Source organism: Hemicordylus capensis, chromosome 2, assembly GCF_027244095.1.
Source record: "Hemicordylus capensis ecotype Gifberg chromosome 2, rHemCap1.1.pri, whole genome shotgun sequence".
Classification (NCBI taxonomy): Eukaryota; Metazoa; Chordata; class Lepidosauria; order Squamata; family Cordylidae; genus Hemicordylus; species Hemicordylus capensis.
Genome location: NC_069658.1, coordinates 9,753,290 through 9,777,212, shown reverse-complemented (window position 1 = coordinate 9,777,212; position 23,923 = coordinate 9,753,290). Strand labels below are relative to the sequence as shown.

The window sequence follows — 23,923 nt, the reverse complement described above, 5'->3', positions numbered from 1 at the left end:
TCTGATGCTTTGTCATTTCAGCTCATTGCCCTCAGGAGCAACAAGGCTGCTCTTCCTTCTGGGTGACAGCCCTTCAGAAGTTTGAAGAAGGCTGTTAGACATATCTCCCCTTAGTCCTCTCTTCTGCAGGCTAAACATACCCAGCTCTTCCAACCTTTACGCATAGGACTTGGTTCCTTCATGAGGTCCATTCAGTCCAATTTCTACCTGTCCCAAAGCAAATGCAGAGGGGATAAATGGGCACACATGGGACTCTCATTCAGGCCCATTTGTTCCATTCAGGGATAAGGGGGCTTACTTTCTTCAGCAATGGCAGCAGAAGCTGTCTTCATCTTTTTGACCATCTTCTGCTACTGCAGGTACCAGCAAAAGGTGATCTTGGCAGCCATTCTGATGGCTGCCATTCTCTCTCTCTCTCTCTCTCTCCCCCCCCCGCCAAGTTCGCTGGGTGGAAATATATAAGTTCTGGCTGGAAATATCTGGGCCCCAATATATCATATCATTCCATGAAAAATGGCTGCTGCTAGGGAATCCTCAAATGTAGGGATGTGCGAAACATTTCGGATACAAAACGTTTTGTACCCAAAACAGCCTGTTTCGGGTGTTCTGTAGACAAAACAAAACACCCATTTTCCAGATCCAAAAGTTTTGTATACAAAACAAAACATCCCTGTTTTGGCTACAAAATGTTTTGTTGTTTCGGACCTCCATTTTGTGGTGATCTCTGAGTCAGTCTCCATTTTGTGTTTGACATCTCTTTGAATTTCCCACCCTTCCAGCCTTCTGATCAGTGACCTAAATCATGGGCTGACCTGCTGACAATTCCCTCCTTGTTCCCCATTGGCTCTTTTGCTTCTTCCCACTCTTTACTGACCCCACATTGGCCAGGGGAAGGGTTGCTAACCTATGGGGTGCTGGGTTCTGCTGTTTCTGGGGTGTTCTGAGTGTAGATTCTCTAGTAGCATATGAGAGTGGATTCTTGTTTTTCACTGAAAATCTCATATGCTGCCAGAGAATCTACAATGAACACCTCAGAAACAACAAAACCCAGTACCCCACTAGCTTGTGGGTATGGGGGTGGTTGGCACCCTATGTGCACTACACAACCCCTCGCTCTGGGCAACCCCAGTGTCCCCAAAGGGGAATTATGGGGCTGCTGAAACCTCCATTATTCCCCATGGGAGAAATCTTAAAGACATGTAAACTTCAACAAATCACAAAAGATCAGCCCTTTGCCCAACTCCTTTGAAATAATTCTGGAAGTTTCCTTGCCCCCATTGGGCACTACCACCCACCACACTTTGCTCTGGGACATCCCTTTCCCCTTGATTTGAAGTGATACATTTGCTGGAATCCCCATTATTCCCTATGGGAAAATTCTTAAAGATGTGTAAACATTAAAAAAATTCACCAAAAAACCAGCCCTTTGCCTAATTCCTTTGAAATTTGGGTGGTAGCTTCCACCCATTGGACACTACCACCACCACCCACTCTTTTTGCCCTGGGACCCTTTTTAAAAATCCAAATTGATTCGGATTCAGATTTGGAAAATTTGGCTACAAAACAAAACGGGGATGTTTCGATTCAGATACAAATCGAAACAAGAAAATTCCAAAATGCACACCCCTACTCAAATGTGAGAATATCCCTAGGTATTCTGAGCCACCAGGACAGCCGCTGAGAGCAGCTTCTCCTACCTTCCCCACCAATGGTGGTAACATTTTTTAAAACCCCCAAAATTGTGTTATGCATTTATTCATTTATGTCTTAAATTTGCTGACTGAACCAATCTTCTGTCTCTGGGCGGTTAAATTAAATGAAAATGAAAATGAAATGCAGACTTATGCAAGTACCTATGCAAAACAATTAATGAAGAAAACATGAAACTCACAATTTCCGTAAATGATAATGAAATGAACAAGGTTTCCAGATACAAAAATGAACACTACCCCAATACAACAACAGTAAGACTTTCACAAAACTAGTAATCTTTCATATACACTAGAAAACAGATACAGTCACTCCAACCAACTATGGTTTAAATGCTACTGACTGGATGGGGCAACCCTTGAAAACATGGCAACTCTCTCTGCCTTTATTTTGCAGCCTTTGCTCAGTGCCAGAGCATCTGCCTTTCACGCATGAGGTCCAAGGTTCCCTCCCTAGCAAGGTTCCCTGTTAGGGTTAAGAAAGACTCCTGCCTGAAACCTTGGAAACCTGCTGCCAGTCAGTGTAGATAATACCAAACGAGATGGACCTATAGTCTCACATAGGGGCTATTCTCACAATCAGCAAAAATCGGGCTAGCCTCCACTAGCCTGATTTTTGCTGACTATGAGAACCACCGGGCTCGGCTGCGAGCCCGGTGGTTCTAGAGCAGGTAACCCGCTCAAGCACCCCTGCCCTTAGCCTGGGTTTGCAGAGCGAGCCCTCCGCAAACCCAGGCTATCTGATCATGAGTCACAGTTCCACACCACAGCTGCTCACAAGTAGACCCCCAGAAGGGAGGTGAAAAGCTGCCTCCCGGCTCCGGGGGTCTCCCCAGTATGCCCTGCGTGCTTGCGCAGGGCATACTGGTGCTTCCAGGAGTTGCAAGGCCCCCGAGCTCCCTAGCCCCCACTGGCTCTGTCACGGAGCCGGCAATCAGGGCTCTCTCCCCGCTCACCTCCCCAAATCGGGTCTCACCAATCGTGAGACCCGGTCCACAGTATAAGGCAGGTAGGGCTAAGAAAAAGGTGCACTTGAGGCTCTAGAGAGCAACTGCCAGTCAGTGTGGACAGTATTGTGCCAGATGGACCAATGATCTGACTCAGGAGAAAACAGCTTCTTATGTTCCTATGCATGATGTCAACGGAGTAGACTGAATTCTTAAAACAGAAGTACAATCACTGTGCTACGTCATGTAGAAAATAATAGGGTTCTCTGTGATCTGACACTTCTCGTCATTTCTCCAGTCCACAAAGGGCACGCTGAGGTTCAGCATCACAGAGGAGCAGACCTGCTCCCATTCACAGGGCTTGTCAACTCCTGTCATGGCTGTTTCATCGCTGTTTGAAACCAAGGGTGTAATTTAACAGGGGAGGCGCGGGAAGATCAAGTATCTGTTTGTGTTGCCTGCAAAGACTTTATTTGCTGTTCCTCCAAACACCGATAAATCTTTTCAGAGCATGCCAAAGTGTTATTATGTGAAATCATGTCAGCTTTTAGAAAATTAGAGGTTTCTGTTTTAAAAGCTGGGATGAATTTCATTGAAAAAGAAACATGAGCGGACTCACATTTTCTTCTTGTCAGTGCTGATGGTCTGGAAGCAAATGTTAGAAGAGAGGATTCGAAGGCATTGTGCAGTAACCTCTTCTGGCCACTAGAGGCATGGTGAGATGTTTATGGGTATGTCTTGGACAGACTCTGTTAGAACTATTCAGTTGTTTAAGGTATGTTTGTGGATGTTATCAATGGATCTCTTTCTCTCACAGTAAGTGATGTTTCAGTTTCTTAATAAATCTTTTTCTATTTGGTTTGGTTTATTTAGCCTGCTGTCTCCAGATAATCTCTGGGGCTAAATGTCCTTACCACCAGAGCATACTCTGCTGTGTGATTACTATAATGTTTCTTCTCACACTCTTCAACAGCAGATTGGTAGTTGAGCACAGAAAGAGGGGGGCTGACGAAAAGAAGTTCCATCTGGTTCTGAATGGCTCAGACTAAGGAGACAGGCCAGAGTTAGCAACATTATAAGGCCAAGCAGAAGATTATTGGCTCTAGCATCACCTCATCCCTACAGAGCAGAGAGCTGTAGTATCACCTTCTGGCCACCCGCAGTGGTGGAGCTGCTGTGCAGTTGAAAGCAGGTCAGCAGCTCCCTCTTCTGGCAAGATACCACAGTTGCACACCGGATAATGTCCACCGGCTGCCACACACCTCAGTTTATGATTCCTGGCACCTGAAACTTGAAGTCTTTTACATGTAGATCTCCTTGGAAGGAGGGTTTTTCTGGTTTTTCTTTACTATGTCTGAACTTTTCCTGGATTGAAAGGCTCCAAATTTTGTCTGAGCTTGTTTACAGAGCAGCCCGAATGCATTCACAATCTTCCTTCCTTCCTTCCTCCTTCCTTCCTTCCTTCCTTCCTTTTAAATAAAGGACTTTGTTCAGAACTTTGCTCATGCATAGTTTGCTGCAGTTTTCAGTGTGTTTTTCCTTGAAGGTTAGTGAAGTACATTCTTCCCTTTCACACAACCCTCCGCAGATGTCATTGCAAGCTGGAAGGCACACAGCCACTTCCATCTGTGGTTGTCATGAACATGGAGAAGAATAGGTTCCTTAGTTATACCCTCTTAATTGTTCCATCCATGTGGTGGCACATGTGGTGATCCATGTGGAGAAACAGAGAGGGGCTGCCAGTGTCAAAACCTTTCCCCCTGAAGATTCACCAAGAACCTTTCCTTAGACCCTGCAGAAGCACAGAAAGCATTAAATCTGTGGCTTAGATTGTGATGGTTAGGCCTCTGATGGGAGATGGTTCCTTGGTCCACATTTTCATGTATACTGGGAGCAGGCAGAAAGTAGTTTGGAATCTCTGGGTGATTTACAGAGATCTGGGTGATTCACAGTGGACTGAGCAATTGTTTAACAATATATTTCCCCCCCTAAATTAGGTAGCTGAAACAAAGAAAACCTGTGGGGAAACCAGGAATGGATTTGTGTGTGATAGGACTGTGAACTGCTTTGATACTGAAAACAAATTCCTGGCTGACCTTGTGCTCAGATTTGTCCTGGTCTTAAATTCTAAGTGTATCATGTCCTCCTGCCATGAGTCACTCTTTTCCACCCTGCTCAGCTTAGTGGATCTTGGAGTTTTAATAAAAATGAAGGAGGTCCTACAAAGCCGAAGTCTGCCCATTGTTGATGTATATCTAGGGATGACTCTAGAATAGCTAGTCTGGGGGTGCAAAGGGGTGGCATGGAGGATGAAGTAAGGAGGCTTAGATTCTGCCAGCTCCCCTGACCTTGCCTAGATGGATAACACCTGTCTTTTCTCTGTGGTTTTGTGAAACCAACCTTAACCAGGTAGTGGTTAAGGTAGTGGTTTTCATGACTATGGGGAAAGCACAGGATCTCCCATCCACGGAACACCACCCTGACCCCCCACCAAGACTAAATTGAGTGTGTGGCCGGCAATATGAGTTTATTTATTTATTTATTTATTTATTTATTCCTGAAATTATTAGGGATAGACCCGTAGATGTCATGGCCGCTAGGAACTCCTGAGCTGCAACAGACAAGTCAGCCTCAAAGTAGATATTGAAGTCCTTGGACATTCTTAAACATTTTAACTAGTCTTGAATGGTTTTAAAATTTGTTTTATATTGTTTTAATTCAGTTGTTTTAAATGGTTGCCTTTTTGTTTTGTTTTGTTGTACACTTCCCAAAGCCTTCGGATAGAGTGGTATAGAAATATAATAGATAGATAGATAGACAGAGAGATAGAGAGATAGAGAGATAGATATAGGGGAGTGTGATTAAGCATACATGCAGAAGCATACATGCAGAGAGAGTGATGGAGAGTGTGTGAGCAAGAGTTGCCATAGCAACCAAGCATGGAATCTTCAGGGGGGGATTTAAATAAGGACAGTTGGTGACAATTAGAGAGGGAGTTGGAGCTGGTTGTTAGGAGAGAGAAGTTGGACAGAACGTAGCTGAAAGAGAGATTGATTTTGTGTGGTAACTGAACAAGGGGGATTGTTCATGGGGTCGTGAGAGACTTGGTGAATCTGTGGAGATTGTAGAACTAGCAGTACATTGGTGCCATACTCTTGAAAACTGGAGTGTTAAGCCTGGGAAAGCAACCTTGAGTGAGAAAGCTGCCCAGAAGTGAAAACTCCTGGTAAGAGACAGAAAGGGCTGGGTTATTTCACCAAGCCTGCAAACCAAGTTTAAATACCTCTGTCCCAAGTTATATACCTCCCTAAGCGTTACAATTATAAAGAAGGAAAAAGCACTCTAAGAGAGTCCAACACCTGTCTTATTTAGCAACACTGTAGAGAAGTTGTTGATGTGCCCTGTCTTGCAAAGATTTTTATTTCAATCCTTTGTAAACAATTTACTTATTCTTATTTCATTCTACATTTTAAGCCTTATTTCTTTTATGCACTGAACATATATTCTTATCCTGTGCTCGCAAGGCTACGTGACCAAGGAGTTAAGTACTGAGAGCAGGGTAATAAATAATCATATGGTGGCAGAAAAAGAAAGTAATAACTTAATAAATTTGCAGAACATAGAGACCAAGTTGATATAAATTAATATAAAACAAATCACCTCCCTGGACTTGGGAGGGGCATCAGGGTGGGTTCCTGACAGGGAGTGAGGCTTTTGCTATACATCTAATACTTATAGAAGTATGGCCATTAATGTTGTAGTTTATTGACCTTATTAATGAAGTCTGCTTCATATATTCAAACTTATTCAGAAAATGGGCCAGATTCCTCTTAGAAAGGACCAGGACTTTTCTGTGGCTGCTCTGGGGCTTTGGAATATGCTCCCTGTTGAAAAAAGAGCATCTCCTTCTCTGTATGCTTTCAGGAAGATCCTCAAGATGCACCTGTTTTCTCAGGCTTTTAACTGAATTAATTTTAAACTATTCAATCTGTTTTTATTGTATGAGATTGTTTTTTATTAACCTTGTGAAATTTTAACTGTCTTTATTTTGTTTTATACTTGTGTTTTAATTCTGTGCACTGCCTAGAGATGAACATACCAGGCAGAATAAAAATATGAAAAACAAACAAACAAATAAGCAAGCCACCTTTTTAGATTAGTCCAAACCTTCCCATAGTTTTCCAAGCTAATTTTATCTTCCTGTCCAAAACGGCTTGGGCCTGATGTATTCAAGTGAGCGCCTTCTTCATCATCAACCCCACTGCCTGTTAAGATCATCTGGGGAGGTCCGGTTGTGGTTGCCACCAGCTCCGTTGGTGGTGACTCGAGACCGGGCCTTTTCTAGAGTTGCCCTGGGACTCTGGAACATGCTTCCTAACAAAATTAGAGTTTCCCCTTCTCTGAATGTTTTTAAGAAGGACCTGAAAACATACCTGACAGGCTTTTTAGTTTATAGATTTAAAGCTTTGGTTTTAGAGTTTTAATTTTATTTTAAACTATCTTAATTATGTTAATGTTTTAATGGTTTTATATTGTGAACTGCCCAGGGACTTTTTTTTTATGGGGCAGTATATAAATATACTAAATAAATAATAAACAAATAAATAAAATAAGTCCATATGGCAGGAAAAACAGGAGTGGAGAGAGAGGTACCAGGACAGCTGAAATCTGCAGGGGAGATAACCCTGCACCTCCACGCCTGCATAAATGGTCTCATGCAGCCCAGTTCCTGGCCAGGAAGGAAGCTGAAGGGTTGTCTTGGCTACTGGGAGGCTGGAAGAGTCTCCTACCTACCGGACTTCACTGGCTACTGCTGCTTGTCCAGGGTAGAGGAATGAGTGAATGAGGCTTCTTTAAGCAACAGAGGCCTTTTGGTCCTAGCTGTCAGACCATAAAATACAGAGAGGCTATTCCCACCATTGCCCAAAAGCGGGGTAAGGGAGCTCAGCCCGCTTTGGGGCAATCGTGTGCTGCAACGGGAGCCGCACAGCTCCCAGTAGCTAGCCACATTAAATCCCTCTCCCCTTAAATGAGGTTAATGGAGTGTTGGTCCCGTTAACCTTGGGTTTTTTTGCTCATGTGTTACCATTTGCCGTGATGACACATAAGCAGACCCCCGACTAGGAGGCTGCAAGCTGCCTCCCGGGCTTGGGTGTCTCTCCAGGATGCCCTGTGTGGGGGATCCTGGAACTTCTGGGGGCCATGCGGCCCCCAATCCCAGCAGCCCCCACTGGCTCCATGACAATCCAGATGATCCGGATGATCTGGACTATCTGGCTGCCCAGAGAGAAGGCACTGAGGTACTTGCTTTCAGGCTTCCTCTCCGCAGAAGGTGGTAGCCTCCTGCAGTGATCGTGTGGATTGCTTCAATGACTGTATTGTCTTTGTATAGTTGCAATTTTTTTAACATTCCTGTCTGGTGGGTGGTGGAGTGAAAATGGGAGTGGGAAATATTTTGAGGGAAGCACTGCCTACTCCTTGATTTTGGAGGCATCACTGTTATATCAATAATCACTCAGTGCATAGAGCCAGTATATAATCTACCCTGAGCTTGATCAACATTGAAAGCGCTGGGGCGAGCTAGGGGTTTAAAGTGATTTTCCATTGGTTTTATGTTGAGTGTTTCTGGATGTTCCCTATTACTACCAGAGGGGTTTTTTTGTGGCTGAAGATTCTATAGCATGGATAAATATCATACCAGTTCTTTGCCAGCAGAGAAAATAGTTTCATAATTTCCTCCAACTGAGCCACTTTTAAGGCATAATCACTACTCATTTTATTACGTTTCATAAGCTAAGTAGGATCTCTATGGCTTGTGATGCTTAAATGAGACCTCTCTTGCAGGGTGGGGAAATCTTGTAGAAAATAGCATTTAATCTATATTGATCTCAAAGTGCTTTATGGTGTCAGAGGTCACTATATTGCAGTTGTCATGGGCTTGTCTCCAGAGAAATAAAACAAGGTCATTTTGATCAGTGGTGGCCTTTAAAATCATAATGGTACCTCTCAAAGATCAGTAGGTGAACTGGACAATAAGGTCCCCCCATCCTGCTGAGCTCTGTTACCCCAGCAACTGAATACACTCTTCCTTTGTTCTTTCTCCTAAATAGAATTAATCACAGCCACTTGACTATTGTGCAGAGAATAGAGAGCTTCATAAAGCAAGACCATGCTTGCTTTTCCAGTGACCTCCAAAAACATGCCACATTTGTGCACTGACCTATTTTCAGCTCTTTAGAAAAAGTGGGGAATTCCTATTTAGCAAGGTTGGCAATTGAAATGTCCAGACAGGGAAATTCCAAGTACATTCCAGGGTTCCTTCCAAAGAGAAACATCTGAGAATTCTCAAGGGAAGCCAAATAATTTCCTGTAAGAGAGATGAAATTTCTCAGGCCGTTTGTGCACATACCTTTAGTTTCACTTTCCCCACAAAATCCTTCACTGTTCCCTCTAAGGTGTGCAAATGTGTGTGCGCTCACAAGTTTTCTGAGGTCCACTCTGTTAATTTGAGATCCCGCTCAGGTTGAATTAGGGAGTGCCTCGATACTGCTGGCCAGAACAAAACTCATTGCGCACAGAGATGAAAATTAGAGGGATCACAGAAACTCTTGTCAGAGGCCGAGTTCAGACATAGCATGAAATATAGTTCTGGTAAGGTAGAAATGAGTTTGTGGAAGTGAAACTCCATGCTGACTGTAGGTTCAGAGTGGAGTTTGTCGAGGGAAACTGTGGGTCATTTTCCCTTGCAAACTCCATTTCCCCAAGTTTGGATGTTCGGGTTAGGAAACTGGAGGTGAAGGGACCTACTGTTTCCTGTTCCATCTGAATTCATCCTAAGCCCCTTTTCTCTTCCTCATCTGCAACCAATAGGTGGTTCCCATGATCAGTGGGAGCTGCCTGGGAATGGCGAGGGGGGATGAGCAGACAGTCTGCTCTGGGCGGCTGCAGTGGCTGCCCACATGACTACCGGCTCCATCACAGAGCTGGCGGGGGCTGGGGAGTTCGGGGGCTGTGCAGCCCATGGAAGCTCCAGCATGCCCAGTGCGAGTGTGCAGGCCATGCTGGAGAGACCCCCGAGCCGGGAGGCTACTTTTCAGCCTCCCAGTTGGGGATCTCCTCGTGAGTAGCTGCAGCACAGAGCAGGGTTGGAGTGGGCCCAGAGACAAGATTAGAACATCATCCTAAATTATTTTTTTTAAGGATTTGTAAATTGTGGACGATGCAAGTCATTTAATGGTACTAGAGAAAGACATGCTGTTCTGGTAGCTTCAGGTCTTAACACTCACATCAGTTTCGGAGGATGAATACAACTGAAGGAAGCCCGGGCGGGTGCATGGCTGGGGGAGTCAGTTGTGTGACTTGCCTCTTGGCCCCCCCCCCAAGGCATGGGCCCCCAGACAACTGTCTCCCCTTGCCCTATTATAGTTATGCCCCTGGCGCAGAGCCACGCCGCGGCAATTCACGAGCAGAAAAATCGGGTTTGCGGAATGCTCGCTCCGCAAACCCGGTTTAACTGCCGGGCTATTTAAGTGGGTGACCCGCTTAAGAACCACCGGGCTTGCAGCCGAGCCCAGTGGTTCTCACGATGGGAGGAAATCGGGCTAGCCTCTGCTAGCCCGATTTCCTCCCATCGTGTGAATAGCCTTCAAGTCTAATTCTGATGTTATCTGAGTTCCAGTCGAGCTGCTGCAGCCTAGTTTCTTCCCATGCCTTTCCAGTAACGCAGGTCGCTCTCCTCAGTTTTCCACCTCTCATAGGATGACAACTTGGTATCCCTCCATTAAAGTGATGGGCTCCAGAAAACATGATCTATTCTGTAGTGTATGGTTTCTATATGCTTGCAAAACAGCAGAACTTTATATAAAGAACCATGGTGAAGTAGCATATTTCCCCCATCCTCTGCATGGGATGAAAATAGGTTTGGAGGATCCGGCTGTCAAGGGCTGGACCTAAGTATGCATCATTATGAAGCAGGACTAGGGTGGGTTAGACTCCTGAGCTGTTGGACTGAATGTACTACTTCAGAGTAGAGCAGAGATTAAAGTTCTCCTGTAAGAACTTTTGGTGTGATGTTTAGGGAGATTTTGCAGGCTAAAGGTAACCTGAATCCACCCCCAGCTCCTCTTCTTTCACCACCATAGTGCTGGCAGCACTCTTTGTGTGATGGTGTAGCATTGTTGCTGGTAAGTCCCCATATTTGCCCTCTTGTGCCCCCTTCAAATTGCTGAAATAGCCCCCCCCACACACACACAAACCATTTTTCTGCCTGTAAATGGGGCAACAATATTGGGGGTATATATATGTTCAGTTCTACTCAGGTTGCAGGTAAAGGATAGCTCTGAAAACAGAGGTTCAATTTAATGATTATAGTTAATAGCCATTTGTAGAGCTCCTCTCCATGAATTTAATGTTTTCCTTAAAAAAAAAAAAAGCTTCATAGAAAAAAGAGCTAGAACAGAAGTGAGAGGGCTTGGCTAGATTTTCTTGTTCTTGATGAATGTTTTCACTGTCTACAGGGAACTTTTTTTAAAATGGGGAGTATTCATGAATGGTATGTCCCCACCTGTAGTCTGAAGTGGTGCATTACACCACTGTGGGAATCTGCCACCTTGTTCAGTCTTACGTATGTATAGTTCCAGCCTGAGATGGCAGAGCAACGGCTTGCTGGTTGGAAGGCTATGCATATACAGAGTTGTCTCTGCCTAGTCACATCATTCAAATGCATCTCATCTGTCTTCTTAGCTTTATTGCTATTCCTTGTAGCACAAACTGCCCCCTTGCAATCAATAAAAATTCAGGTACCATGGAGAGCTCACAAAGAGAGACTAGTTGTGCCTTTTGGTAGCCATCATTTATTATATATATGCACACGGTTATTGCACCAAGGCTTTCTGATAGGAAATCAATGAGCAAGAGAAGAATCTTTGTGGACTGCAAAGAAGTCCATCAGAAAGTTAAGGCATGAACTCCCACCTGGTTAGCTAGACAGATGTTTGATACATTTCTGAAGTGAAGGGATAGCAATTCCCATTTCAATCTTGGGGCTTTCTAAAGGCAGCAGCTGTTCTGGCTTGACAGAACATTGCCTTCATGTCTAGGAACTGGAACCAGCGGGGATCCCAAATTACTGTATGCAGTGTGAAAACACAAGAATGTATAGAAGCATCTCAGAACATTACACCTGACATAATAGGTCAGTGTAACTCCAATCATTCTGCAGGAATAGGGCTTGTTTTGTTTTTGTTTTTGTTGCACAATAAATTTACATTTCCCTCCATTTACTGAGTCTCCATGTATTGGGGCATTGTTGTTGTTGTTGTTATCTATACATACACACACATAAAATATGACACACACACACGTAAAATATGTTAAAATGTGTTTTAAGTATGTTTTTACATCTATGTAAGCATATGTAAAATATGTTTTTAATTTTTTCAGTGACATAAAAGCAATATGGATTTTTAGCAGAAGATTGTGGAACTGACTTTTTTTTTTAAAGTGACATAGGGATGTGCACGAATTGTTTGTGCACTCCCAGGAGGGGGGCGCGTTCTTTAAAGGACAGGGAAGGCACTGCCTACTTGTTAGCCCCCCGACCCCCCACCCCCGGCACTCAAAAACAGCCGGTGCCCTGGACTGCAGTGTTCCTGCTTACACCCTGATCAGCACTGAACTTGCCACACTCATGGCTGACATGTTTGCGTGTAGTGCATCAGGCATGAACATGGCGATGCTGATCGGGCACAAGCAGGAATGCTGCAGCCCAGCACATTCTCTGTTTTTGAGAGCACCAGTGGGGGGAATGTGGGGGGCTAACAGGTGTGCAGCACCTTCCCTGTCCCTTAAAGCAACCCCTTGTATTTCGAGCTGGTTTGAAAGCCAGCTGATCAAACTGGTTTGGTGCTCTAGGAAGGGAGCGCTGAACCAGTTTGTGCACATCCCTAATGTGACATTCAGACAGAAACATAGGGCAGCTGCACATATAATAACATGCAAGTCCAGTTATGCCAGTCACCAGTTCCCAGTGAGCGTGTGCTCCCAGTATGAGCCATTGGTCGCTTGCCTTCCATGTGTCCCCAACCCACCAATGTTGGGTTGCCCAGAATGACTTCCCTCTGCCACCCACCATCCGCTACCCAACTTCAGATCTTGGTAATGAAGGGAAGTGCTGCCAACCCAATACTGATGGGGAACTAGTGGACTGGTGGCTGGTGGAATTGGATTTCCACTCTCTGAAGCTGCCCAGAAAGATAAATCTATCCCTATCAATGGAGGAAGAGATTTGTATGCCTGTCAGGTAGATGGGCATTCCAGTAATAAGGCTTGGCCTCACTATGTCACATTATTCCAATAAGTCATATGTTTTCTAGAACCAGTGTTTTGAAATGGTGATGGACTGATGTCAACACACTGAAGCTTATTCCTGGCATGATGAAAATGCTGATGGACAGTAGAAGAGCTGATATGGGAATAAGGATTCACTCTGTTTTGTGAGCTGGGTAGGATTGCATTCCCTCTGAAGGAGCACATGTTCCATTGAGGGCTGCTCCTGGATTCAGCTTTGCTCCTGGAGAACCAAGTGATGGCTGTGGCCAATGTTATGCTCAGAAGGATAAGGTATGGGGGAACAACCTCCCTAAGCCAAATTCAGGGGTTTGTTGGAAGACATGTAGGCGCTTCATACAAGCAGTGTGAAGTGCCAAAAGGAGGTCTGGGGGAGAGTGGATTTGACCCGTTCTCCCTGCAGATGATCACTTACCCAGATGAATGGTGGCTCTCCTGCAAGCCTCCCATTCCTCAACGCAGCATGCCCAGGAGCTCCGGGGGTTGGGCACAGGGACGTGCCACCGTTGAGCCACCGGGCTCACCCTTGAGCCCGGTGGTTCTCATGAGCAAACAAAATTGGGCTTGGCTCCCTTAGCCCAGTTTTGCTTGCTCATGAGAAAAGCTTCTTGGTTTGTTCTAAATACTCTTCTCACTGATCATGAGACGAGCTCCAATTTCTTTCTGTGCACACAACTTTACTTTGGTTTTATTTAGGTTTACAAAACTGAGGCATCTCTGAACCACTTCAACTTGCTTCCATGAAGTATCACACTGCAGTACAAAGTTGGAGTGTCTCTGAACCACTCCAGTGTCTCACAGTGCAATTTAATGATTTTAGCAATGCAAATTATTAGTGCTTGTAGCAAAGCAGAATACAATTCCCATACAGGCTGTAGTTTTATAAGGTGATACAGGTTGTATATACTTTTCTAGAGGAGCAAATCAAGATACATAGAAACAAACCCAAAGCTATTGCAAAAGCAGTCCATTGCAAATAATCAGGCATCCTTTTACAACATAACTGAGCAGATTCTAAGACTACATAATCTAGCTTAATACTTACTGCTTGCTGGGTTACCCCTGGCCAGAGGGCAAACCAGCAGTTGCTACGATCTTTGCCTAGAGTGTGATTCACAACATGGGTGTGCCTGAGGTACACTCTGGAGCTGCAATGGTAGGCTAGAACGGAGAATGTCCCAGTGTTCAGCCTTTTATCTCTCATGGGCGGGTGGTAGATGGTAGCATGGGTATCCTCTTCTCAGGTTGTCATCCTACCTTGCTTCCACACAACCAAAAATTGGGAGCACACACTTTTTGATGTGCACTTTTTGTGTGGATGACCTTACTATTTGCATAGAAATGAGGAAAAGGGCTTGCCAGGAATGTTTTGTTTTTCATCATGTCCTTGTAGTTCTTCTGCAGCAGAGACACCATGAGCAGGGAGAAGAAGTCAGGCAGCCCAGGGGCTCATCTGAACTTCTTGTCCTAGGGCCCACTTCAACCTTGCTATGTTCCTGGGCACACTCCCTGCTAAGCCCGCTATCCCCACAGACAATCATGAAGCCCTCCCCAGGTGGTCAGATCGGCCAACTGGGTAGGAGCTGGTGGGGGTTTGGGAGTTTGAAGGCCACGTGGAAGTTCCAGCATGCTCTGCATGAGCACACAGAGCATTCTGGAGAGACCCCCAAGTTGGGATGCTGCTTTTTAGCCTCCCAGTCAGGGGTCTCCTTGTGAGTTGCCATGGCATGGAGTTGCACCACGGCAACACATGTTTGTAGAGCCCAGGTTAGCAGAGTGCTTGCTCTGCTAACCTGGGCTTAGGGGAGGGTTTTGCAAGTGGGTTACCCGCTTTGTGGCAACCATGCTCACCTGCGAGCCCAGTGCTTCTCACAGTCAGCTAGGCTCCCCTAGCCCAATTTTAGCCGATCATGAGAATAGCTTCATACTCTCCCATCCAAATGAAAGCCAAGGTGAACCTTGCTTAGCAAAAGAGACCATTTGTGCTCAGTACCATAGCCTTCAACACTACCTACTTTTGGACCTCTCCCTTTCAGCCTTTAATAAGTTCTGAAGATTTTTTTTTTTTTTTTGCCAGACTGTCCATGTTTGATTGATCAGAAGGGGACTGATCAGAAGGGGACAATTAGATGCTGAACTAGTAATACATTCTGGGTTTATCTACTATGGTTTTTGGTTATCTGTGTCCTCTTGTTTGGTGATGTGCTGAACATATACAACTTCAGGGCCCAACTGGGTAGGAGAACCCCACAGAAAGTAGTTTGCTGGGGCCTGCTGAAACCCGGAGCTGGTCTGCACGATTGCAGGGTTATGGTTTTCTAGATGCAAGATCTGTTTTCTTTTGGGAGGGCCAAAGCTAAATACTTCTAGTCCCAGGTATATTTGAAATGATCAGCAAATCAGCAGCAGCAAAAGGGTTAAGGACATCATGCAACAATCTAAAACAATTATCTTTCTATTTTGATTGAGAGACATGCAATTAACTCATGCCTTCTAAATGGACAGCTCTTCAAAGCCTTATAAAATATTCATTAAATATCTATATTATGGCTCTGCAATGCCAGACTTTAGGAAAGAACAGCAACAATTCAGCTGGAACCTTGTTTTTTCCCTTTGGTGAAATAAACATACCATTTATTGCCGTCATTCTCTTCTGCATCTTTATGTATTTATGTCAATTCTAGCCTTACTCATGTATTCCATTGATTCATTCTAGCTGAAAAGCCTCATTTTAATACAGCGGTCTCTTCTGCTGCATACATAATTCAGAGATAAGTGTCCCTAATTTATCTGGAGGTGCAGTTTTGATCTGGGGTTTATTATTCTGATGCGTCCAAAAGTGATTCCACTATTACCATGTTATCAAACTGCAGGCAGAGATCAAGGCCATGCCCTCCACCAGATAATCTGTTTCTCCCTTTTTTGATGCTGTTGTTTCTTTAACTTCATAAGAACACAAAAAGGCCGTTCACATGACCATTGTTTGGCTTGGGAGCGAGGGCGAGGGGAAGGCAGGGTTTAACCTTCCTTCCCCGCTGATAATCCGGTACGACCTGAGCAGCGCCACACCGCCACGCACATGGTCACCACAGCAGCGACCAGCGCAACATTCCGGAGGCTGGGGATCACCACTCCCCAGCCTCCAGGAATCCCACAATGCACTGCACACCAAGCACAGTTCATTGGGAGGTTTCTTCCATCTAATGGTCACTCTAGGCACCCAACTCTGTGTCCCCTTGGGCTATGTGCAGCCTGTGGAGACACATGATGCCAGCAGCTGGCTTAAGAGCATGCTTGCACCCCTAAGCTCAACTAAGAGCCAGGCTTACCAATAGGGTTAGGCTGGGTGGGAATGCCAGGAGCTGTGGGGATCTCACATAAGCAGACTAACCAAGGCTGGGCTGCCCTGGCCTGGGTTAGGCTGCTTGTGAGAACAGCCTTATTGGGTCAGTTCAGATTAGCACAGCCCTGCACATATGTTAACACTGAGGGAGGCTCTTCTCATAGTGAGAAGAGCCTTGATGGTGATTGCGGGATGGGGTTTGCGGCTGAGCCTGCTCTCTCTGCAGACGAGCAGGGAAGCAGCCCTGGGCGACCACAGCAGCTGCCCACATGACTGCTGGCTCCGTTATGGAGCCGGCAGGGGCTGCGGGGATCGGGGGCCAAACGGCCCCTGGAAGCTTCAGCATGCCCTGCGTGAACGTGTAGGGCATACTGGAGAGACCCCCAAGCCGGGAGGCTGCTTTTTAGCCTCCTGGTCAGATGTCTACTCGTGAGTTGCTGCAGTGTGGTGCAGAACCATGCTGCGGCAACAAACGTGCAAATAGACGGGATTAGAGGGGCGCTCGCTCCGCTAACCTAAGCTAAGGGCAGGGGCAATTAAACGGTTTACCCACTTGTAAACCACCAGGCTTGCCTCTGAGCCCAGTGGTTTACACGACCAGCAAAAATCAGCCTAGGCTCTCCTAGCCCGGTTTTTGCTGGTCGTGAGAATAGCCCCAGGGTGTGCTAAGAGCAACACATTATCAGTACATCCTTTAGTCATGTGAGAGGAGAGCTTGAGGCTATTCACACATTTGCAGAAAATCGGGCTAGGCTAGCCCGATTTTCTGCAACCGTGAGAACCACTGGGGTCGGCTGCGAGCCCAGTGGTTCTTGAGTGGGTAACCCGCTCAAGTAGCCCACCCCTAAAACCGAGCGCTCCGCAAACCCAGGTTTTTTTTAATCATGAGTAGCCGCGGTGCAGCTCCGCGCCATGGTTTCTCACAAGTAGACCCCTGGCAGGAGGATTAAAAGCAGCCTCCCAGCTTGGGAGTCTCCCCAGTATGCCCTGCGCACTCACACAGGGCATAGTAGAGCTTCCGGGGTCGAGCGGCCCCTGAACTCCACAGCCCCCATCGGAAATTGTGTGGTTGGCCGATCCAGCCGCCCAGGGCTCCTGCCCTGATTGTCTGTGGGGAGAGCGGGCTTAGCCCGCTCTCCCTGCCTAGCTCCCCAAACCCGGTCTCACTGATCGTGAGACACGGCTCCTCATCCGAATTGCTACTCTACACACATTCCAAAACCTTGTTTAAACACACCCTGACAGTACACCAGGACATCCTGCAGTGACATCAGGACAGGCATAGTCTTGGTGTCCCCCCATTCTAGTCACATATTGGAGCCCAGCAATAACCTGAACCTTGCTGGATCAGACCGAACGTCCATCCAGAACCCACAAGCAGTGCATGAATGCAACGGTCCTCCCCTGCAGATTGTTCTAGCATCTTCTATATAGGGGTAGCTTGCTCCTCAACTGGGAGGTTTCCTATAGCAATTGTATTCAATGACAGAACTATTTCTCCACGAATGTCTCCAATCCTCTCTTAAACTCATCTTGGACAGTGGCCATCCGAACAACTCATGGCAGCAAATTCCATAAGATAATTATGCATGGTGTGAATAAGATCTTTTTAAAGGAGCTGCTCTGAATCTACTGTCTTCTGATTTCACTGGCTAATATTCAGACTAACTCCGAGCTTGAGCAATGAAGCAGTGAACATCCGAGAAGGTCACTGCATGTAGATAGCTGCACGTAGCTGCAGAAAAGCTCACAGTTGCACTTGCTCAACCACAGCAAGTGGTGGGCACCTACTTCAGCACCTTGTTGGACCGGCGCAACATGAGTCTGGGATGCAAGCTCCTGACATAGCACATCTAGCTGGTGCAACATCCTCAGTAAAACTTTCCAAGCCAAAGGGATATTGGAATCTCACAGCAATTGTGGAACACAATGGATGGAACCTGCTCATTTCTGCGGGAAAAGGTTGTAGCCCGTTTGGATCTAGACATTTTGCCTTGCCTTTTAATGATGAGTTTGTTCATAAGGAGGCCATTCACACTATCAAAGAGGCTGTTCACATGTGTGTGCAAAACCAGTCTAAGGGAGACCAGCCTTACTTTGCATTCGTGGGTGAACTGCCCGGATCGAGCAGATCGCGGTGGCTCCACGGTGAATAGCTTCATTGTGTGGAAGCAAGATAGGGCAGCTTTTCCTTCTACCTTCCATGCAACTGAAAATTGAGAGCATACACAGCTTCCAAACCTGGGTAGAACAAAGTTTTGAATGACCTCAAAGTCTGTTTATTTTTAAATAGTAATAAAATAGAACACTTTTCTGAATTTCATAGATAGAAGACCCAAATGATGAAAGATGACGTTTATATTATAATATGGCAATACTGATTTAAATATTTAACATGAATGCATAAATTGAATTTTGTAACAACCCTCTTTAATGTAATGTGAGCTGAATTGCATTTTGCTTCTTATGAATAGTGTTTCCTTTTAAAAATGTCATCACTGTTCTTTGTCCTTATTGAAAAACCATGAATAAAAAGTCTACAAACATACAAACTGAGCAAGGGGATGCAAGCAGGCACTGAGATGGATTACACTAGTCTTTCAAGTAATGCTGGTTTCCTCCAAAGCAAACTGCTTGCTCTTGGACTCCAACACTCCCCTGGTTCCTTCTTACCAGCCGGCTGTGAAAGTCAGACTTTTGTCTCCTTATACATGCAAAACTGCCAAAAGATTTCTCTGCAGCCTGCACCCAAGCAAGAGTGATCTGTTTGATAGTCAGTGGGACTATTCTGACGATCGGGAAAAATCGGGCTAGGAAAGCCTAGCCCAGTTTTTCCCGATCATGAGAACCACCGGGCTCGGCTGCAAGCCTGGTGGTTCTCGAGTGGTTAACCCGCTCAAGTACCCCTGCCCTTAGCCCGGGTTTGTGGAGCGAGCTCAGGGCATACTTGGGCTTCCAGGGGCCACATGGCCCCCGCTCCCTCCAGACCCCGCCAGCTCTGTCACGGAGCCGGTAATCATGTGGGCTGCCGATCCGGCCAATCAGGGCTCCCTGCCAGATCGTCTGCGGGGACAGCGGGCTTAGCCCGCAATCCCCGCAGTTTTGGTAAAAGCAGGTCTCATGGATCGTGAGACCTGCCTCAGTAGCTACCAGCCTTGGGGGGCTATTAAGAAAACTGACAAAGCATGGGCTCTGTCTACTGCAGGCCTGATCACCTTAGGCCCCCAGCTGTTTCTGGATCACAACTCCCATAATCCTCAATCACAGTGGCCAATAGCCGGGGATTATGAGAATTGTAGGCCAACATCTGCAGCAGGTCCAAAGTTGAGCAGCCCTGGTTCTCTAGCTAGTAGAGATGTGTGAAACAATTCAGGTACAAAATGATTTGTACCCAAATCTGGCCGACTTGAGTGATTTGCAGACAAAACAAATCACCCCTGTCCTCAATTGCCCAGATAAGGGTTTTTAAAAATCACCGTATATCTGGACCCCAAAAATGCAGAGATTCAGACCTCTATTTTGTAGCCAACATGGGTTGGATGGTAGTGCCCAATGGGTGGAAGCTACCACCCAAATTTCAAAGAAATTGGGCAAAGGGGTGATTTTTAAAGAATTTTTGAAGTTGGTGCATCATTAAGCTTTTCCCATAGGAAATAATGGGGATTTCAGCAACCTTATAACTCCATGTGCAGGGGACCAGGCTGGCCCAGAGTGGGTTGTGGTGGGTGGTAGTGCCCAATGGGCGCAAAGAAGCTACCAACCAGATTTCAAATAAATTAAATTAATTTTCCCATTAAAGTGTTGGGGAAAGAATGAATTCAGAGTGTTGGATGCCAGAGTAGCATCGAAATTGGGATATAGAAATCAAATCAATCAATACCAGTCACAATCATCTAATCCCTGTTTATGGGTTTACTGAAGACTGAGGGGTGGCTACTTTAAGAATCGCCTAGTAAGGTGGACTAGGTGGGGCTGTAGCTCAGTGGTAGAGAATCCGTTTTGCATGCAGATGTTCCCAGGTTCAGTCCCTGGCAGCATCTCCAGCAAGGTCTGGGAAAGGCTTCTGCTGAAACCTTGGAGAGTTGCTGCCAGTCAGCGCAGATAATGCTGAGCTCGATGGAGCCATGTCCTGACTCAGCATAAAGCAGCTCCTTATGTCCCTATGACTTTGGGTCTGATCCACTGGGGATCTTCCAAAATTCTTGAACTTGTGTTTTTAAACTTGTGTCATCATTGCTACATGCCCATGTATTCTCCCGTCTTGTGTGCTGCTGGATGCATTCATTCCTGAAGTACCATCACAAATGCAGCCATTTACACTTCTTCTTTTTTAACTTTGCCAGGTTTGTTAAAACAGGTAAGTATCTTCTGACATTAAAAGGTGATCAAACAAGAAAAGGAAATTGACAGCAGGTAAGATGGAGAGCATTAATGAAAGGCCAGGTAGACATGCTCTTCATCCATGATGCCTCTCTTGTAAATGAGCTTCTTTAAACAGTTATCCTTGCAGAGCTCCTATGAATTTATAATGAGGCACCTTAACATTTATATTTGCCCACACCGCAGGTGCAATCATTTATTAACGCGGTAATAAATGTTTAATCTTAATCATCCGTAACCTTTTCGAACAGCTAGTTAACCCTCCACGCTCTGAGGTATGATCTCGGAAAGAATGCTGCAATCAAGTAACATTAACTCTAAATTAAATTTGCAGACGAGAAAGGGTCGGTAGACCAGCTTGGCTATTCAGGACATCCGGAGTTGGTTGCACTTGTCAGGAATGAACAGCAAACCAGATTCAGGAGAACAGAGCTTCTTAGTGGAAGCTTGCAGCAACGAATGGGTTTCTTTTGAATGATCCTCAAGGAGACTTGTTCCAGCTTGCAGCAATACAAAATGTCTCTCTCTCTTTGGATGTAACATGGAATATTCCCCGCTCCCTGCTCTCCCATCTACATTCGGACAAAACGGAGAGCTACCAGACTGCAGAGAGGCACGGAAGCTGTCTGTGCGAGCTTCCTTCTTCCATGAAGGACAGCCCACACAGCCAATAGCAGCTGGAGTGAGAGAGGAGCTTCCTCCCTCAACTCCAGTCACAGAGGGAGAAAACTGCAGTGCCAGCATTCAGATGTAACGCTAGCACCACAGAACTGGAGTTGGAAGCAATAAAACCTAGTAAAAACCCAAGGTTCAAAATACAGCCTGGGGACAGAACCACGGGCCCATTTATAGAGAAAACTGTGGTCGCCCACAATTGGACATTCAGTTTCAGAAACCTGAAGGGTGAAGGGATTTCCATTTTGATGTTATGTGTTTATGTGGCCCTCCCCTCAAACACACACACACACACTTCAGTTCTGGAAGTTGGAATACAGCAAGGGCGTAACTATAATAAGGCAAGGGGAGACAGTTGTCTGGGGGCCCACTGCCTTGGGGAGGCCACCAGAGACAAGTGACATGACTGACTCCCCCAGCCACTCACCCCCACCCCCCAGGCTTCCTTCAGTTGTATTCATCCTCTGAAATTGATGGGAGTATTCAGACCTGGAGCTACCAGAACAGCATGTCTTTCTCTAGTACCATTAATTGGCTTGCATCGTCCACAACTTACAAAACCTTTTTAAAAATAATTTAGGATGATGTTCTATTGTGGCACATAGGTTATTTTTTATGTATGTATGTATGTATGTGTATATATAAATAAAATATAAATTTTACTATGCTTTTTGTTAGCACTAGTCAGCCTCATTTAAGATTTCTTTACTTCATGAGCTGAGCTTCAGTGAGGGGGTCCATTTCAAAATCATGTCTCTGGGCCCACTCCCACCTTGCTACGCCCCTGGAATACAGTGTTTTTTCTAGCAGAGACAAAGCCCTATTCACCCATTAGTGTGAAACTGGTATAATTTAGCTATATCCAGATCTTAACTGAAGAGATGCTGCATTCATGTACAGTGTCTCAAACAGAGCTGGAAGTCCCGCCCCAGCCCCATCACTCACAGTCCACCTCTCCCGATTACAGCAGCATTTGTCTGAAGAGGCAAATACCAACCACTTCTGTGGTGGCTGACACTTCTGTGATCAGGGGGCTTGGGCACTCCAGTGGTGCCCCTCTTCAGACAAATGCTGATGAAATCACGAGTGGCAGACTGCAGGGGTGAGTGATGAGGTGGCAGCAGGACATCCAGCCCCATTGGAAATGCCCCTCTAGAAATAATGCCTGGATCAGGCTTCTGTGTGCAGTGTACCCAGGTACAGTTCTGTACACAGGTACAGTCATTAATACATCATGTCGAACAGAGGTCCAGCAGTATACGATCATGTCTCTCTCAGCCTAACCTACTTCATAGGGTTGTTGTGAAGATAAACATAACCATGTACACCGCTCTGGGATCCTCGGAGGGAAAGCGGAATATAAATGTAAAAGTAAATTAATAACTAAATATGTAAGTACATATATTCATCCATTATGTTGAATGTAGATACAGCAGTGCATTTCCTATCAATATCCCACATTTCAGGGGGCTTGTATCCAGGTTCGCTTTTAACATAAACACAGGTACATTCAATAGCTCTCCTGCTCACCCATCTCTTTCCCGCCAAGAGTGCACAGGCTGTCCTGTCCTTATCTCAAGTCTTTTCTGCCTCCTACCTGAAACCTACCCATTCTTCAGATTTTTAATCTACTTTCCTTAAGGAGAAATCATTTGAGATCACTTTGCACCCCTCCTGCCCTCCCCCCTCCCTCCCTCCCTCTCCCAACACATTTGCAATGCCTGGATCAATGTGGACCAACTTTGGTACTGTTGTAGTGCCACTTAGGGGCACCTCAATGGTGCATTTTGTGATACCATCCAGCCCAATTCAAGCTGGCAGACTCATGAACTTTTGAGATGGAAATGGGGCTAACCTGTGAACCGCCTAACCAATTTGCACCAAATTTGGTATACATACTAAGATTATGGAGGACATTAAACCTTGGTATCCCATAAATGAATTCCATTTGGTGGCTGTGTGTGTGCCTTCCTGCCTAACAACTTTGCAATGCCTGGAATGATTTGGATTTATTCATTCATTCATTCATTCATTCGATTTCTATACCGCCCTTCCAAAAATGGCTCAGGGCGGTTCACACAGAGAAATAACAAATAAATAAGATAAACAAAATGGATCCCTGTCCCCAAAGGGCTCACAATCTAAAAAGAAACATAAGATAGACACCACCAACAGTCACTGGAGGTATTGTGCTGGGGGTGAATAGGGCCAGTTACTCTCCCCCTGCTAAATAAAGAGAATCACCACATTAAAAGGTGCCTCTTTACCAAGTTAGCAGGGATTGAATTTGGTACAGTTGTAGTGCCCCATAAGGACATTTCGATGGCATATTTTTAATGACTTCATTATTGCATTTGGTGTTTAACAACAAAAAGTGCAATTATAGTGAAAAGAAAAAAATAGGTGCATTAGTTCCTACCAGAATTTCTTTTTCACTTAATTTTCTGTTCTGCCCCCTTTCACTAACCCCCTTGCCTCTGGGCTCCTTAGCTTCCCTACCTCTGAGGGGTCCCTCCCCTAAA

The 23,923-nt window shown here is 45.5% G+C and overlaps 1 protein-coding gene across 2 annotated transcripts in view; it reads left to right on the top strand.

The window, feature by feature from the left end:
* Positions 1 to 23,923, top strand: part of RIT2 (Ras like without CAAX 2) — a 284,090-nt gene that overhangs the window by 61,101 nt on the left and 199,066 nt on the right. The window lies entirely within an intron of this gene.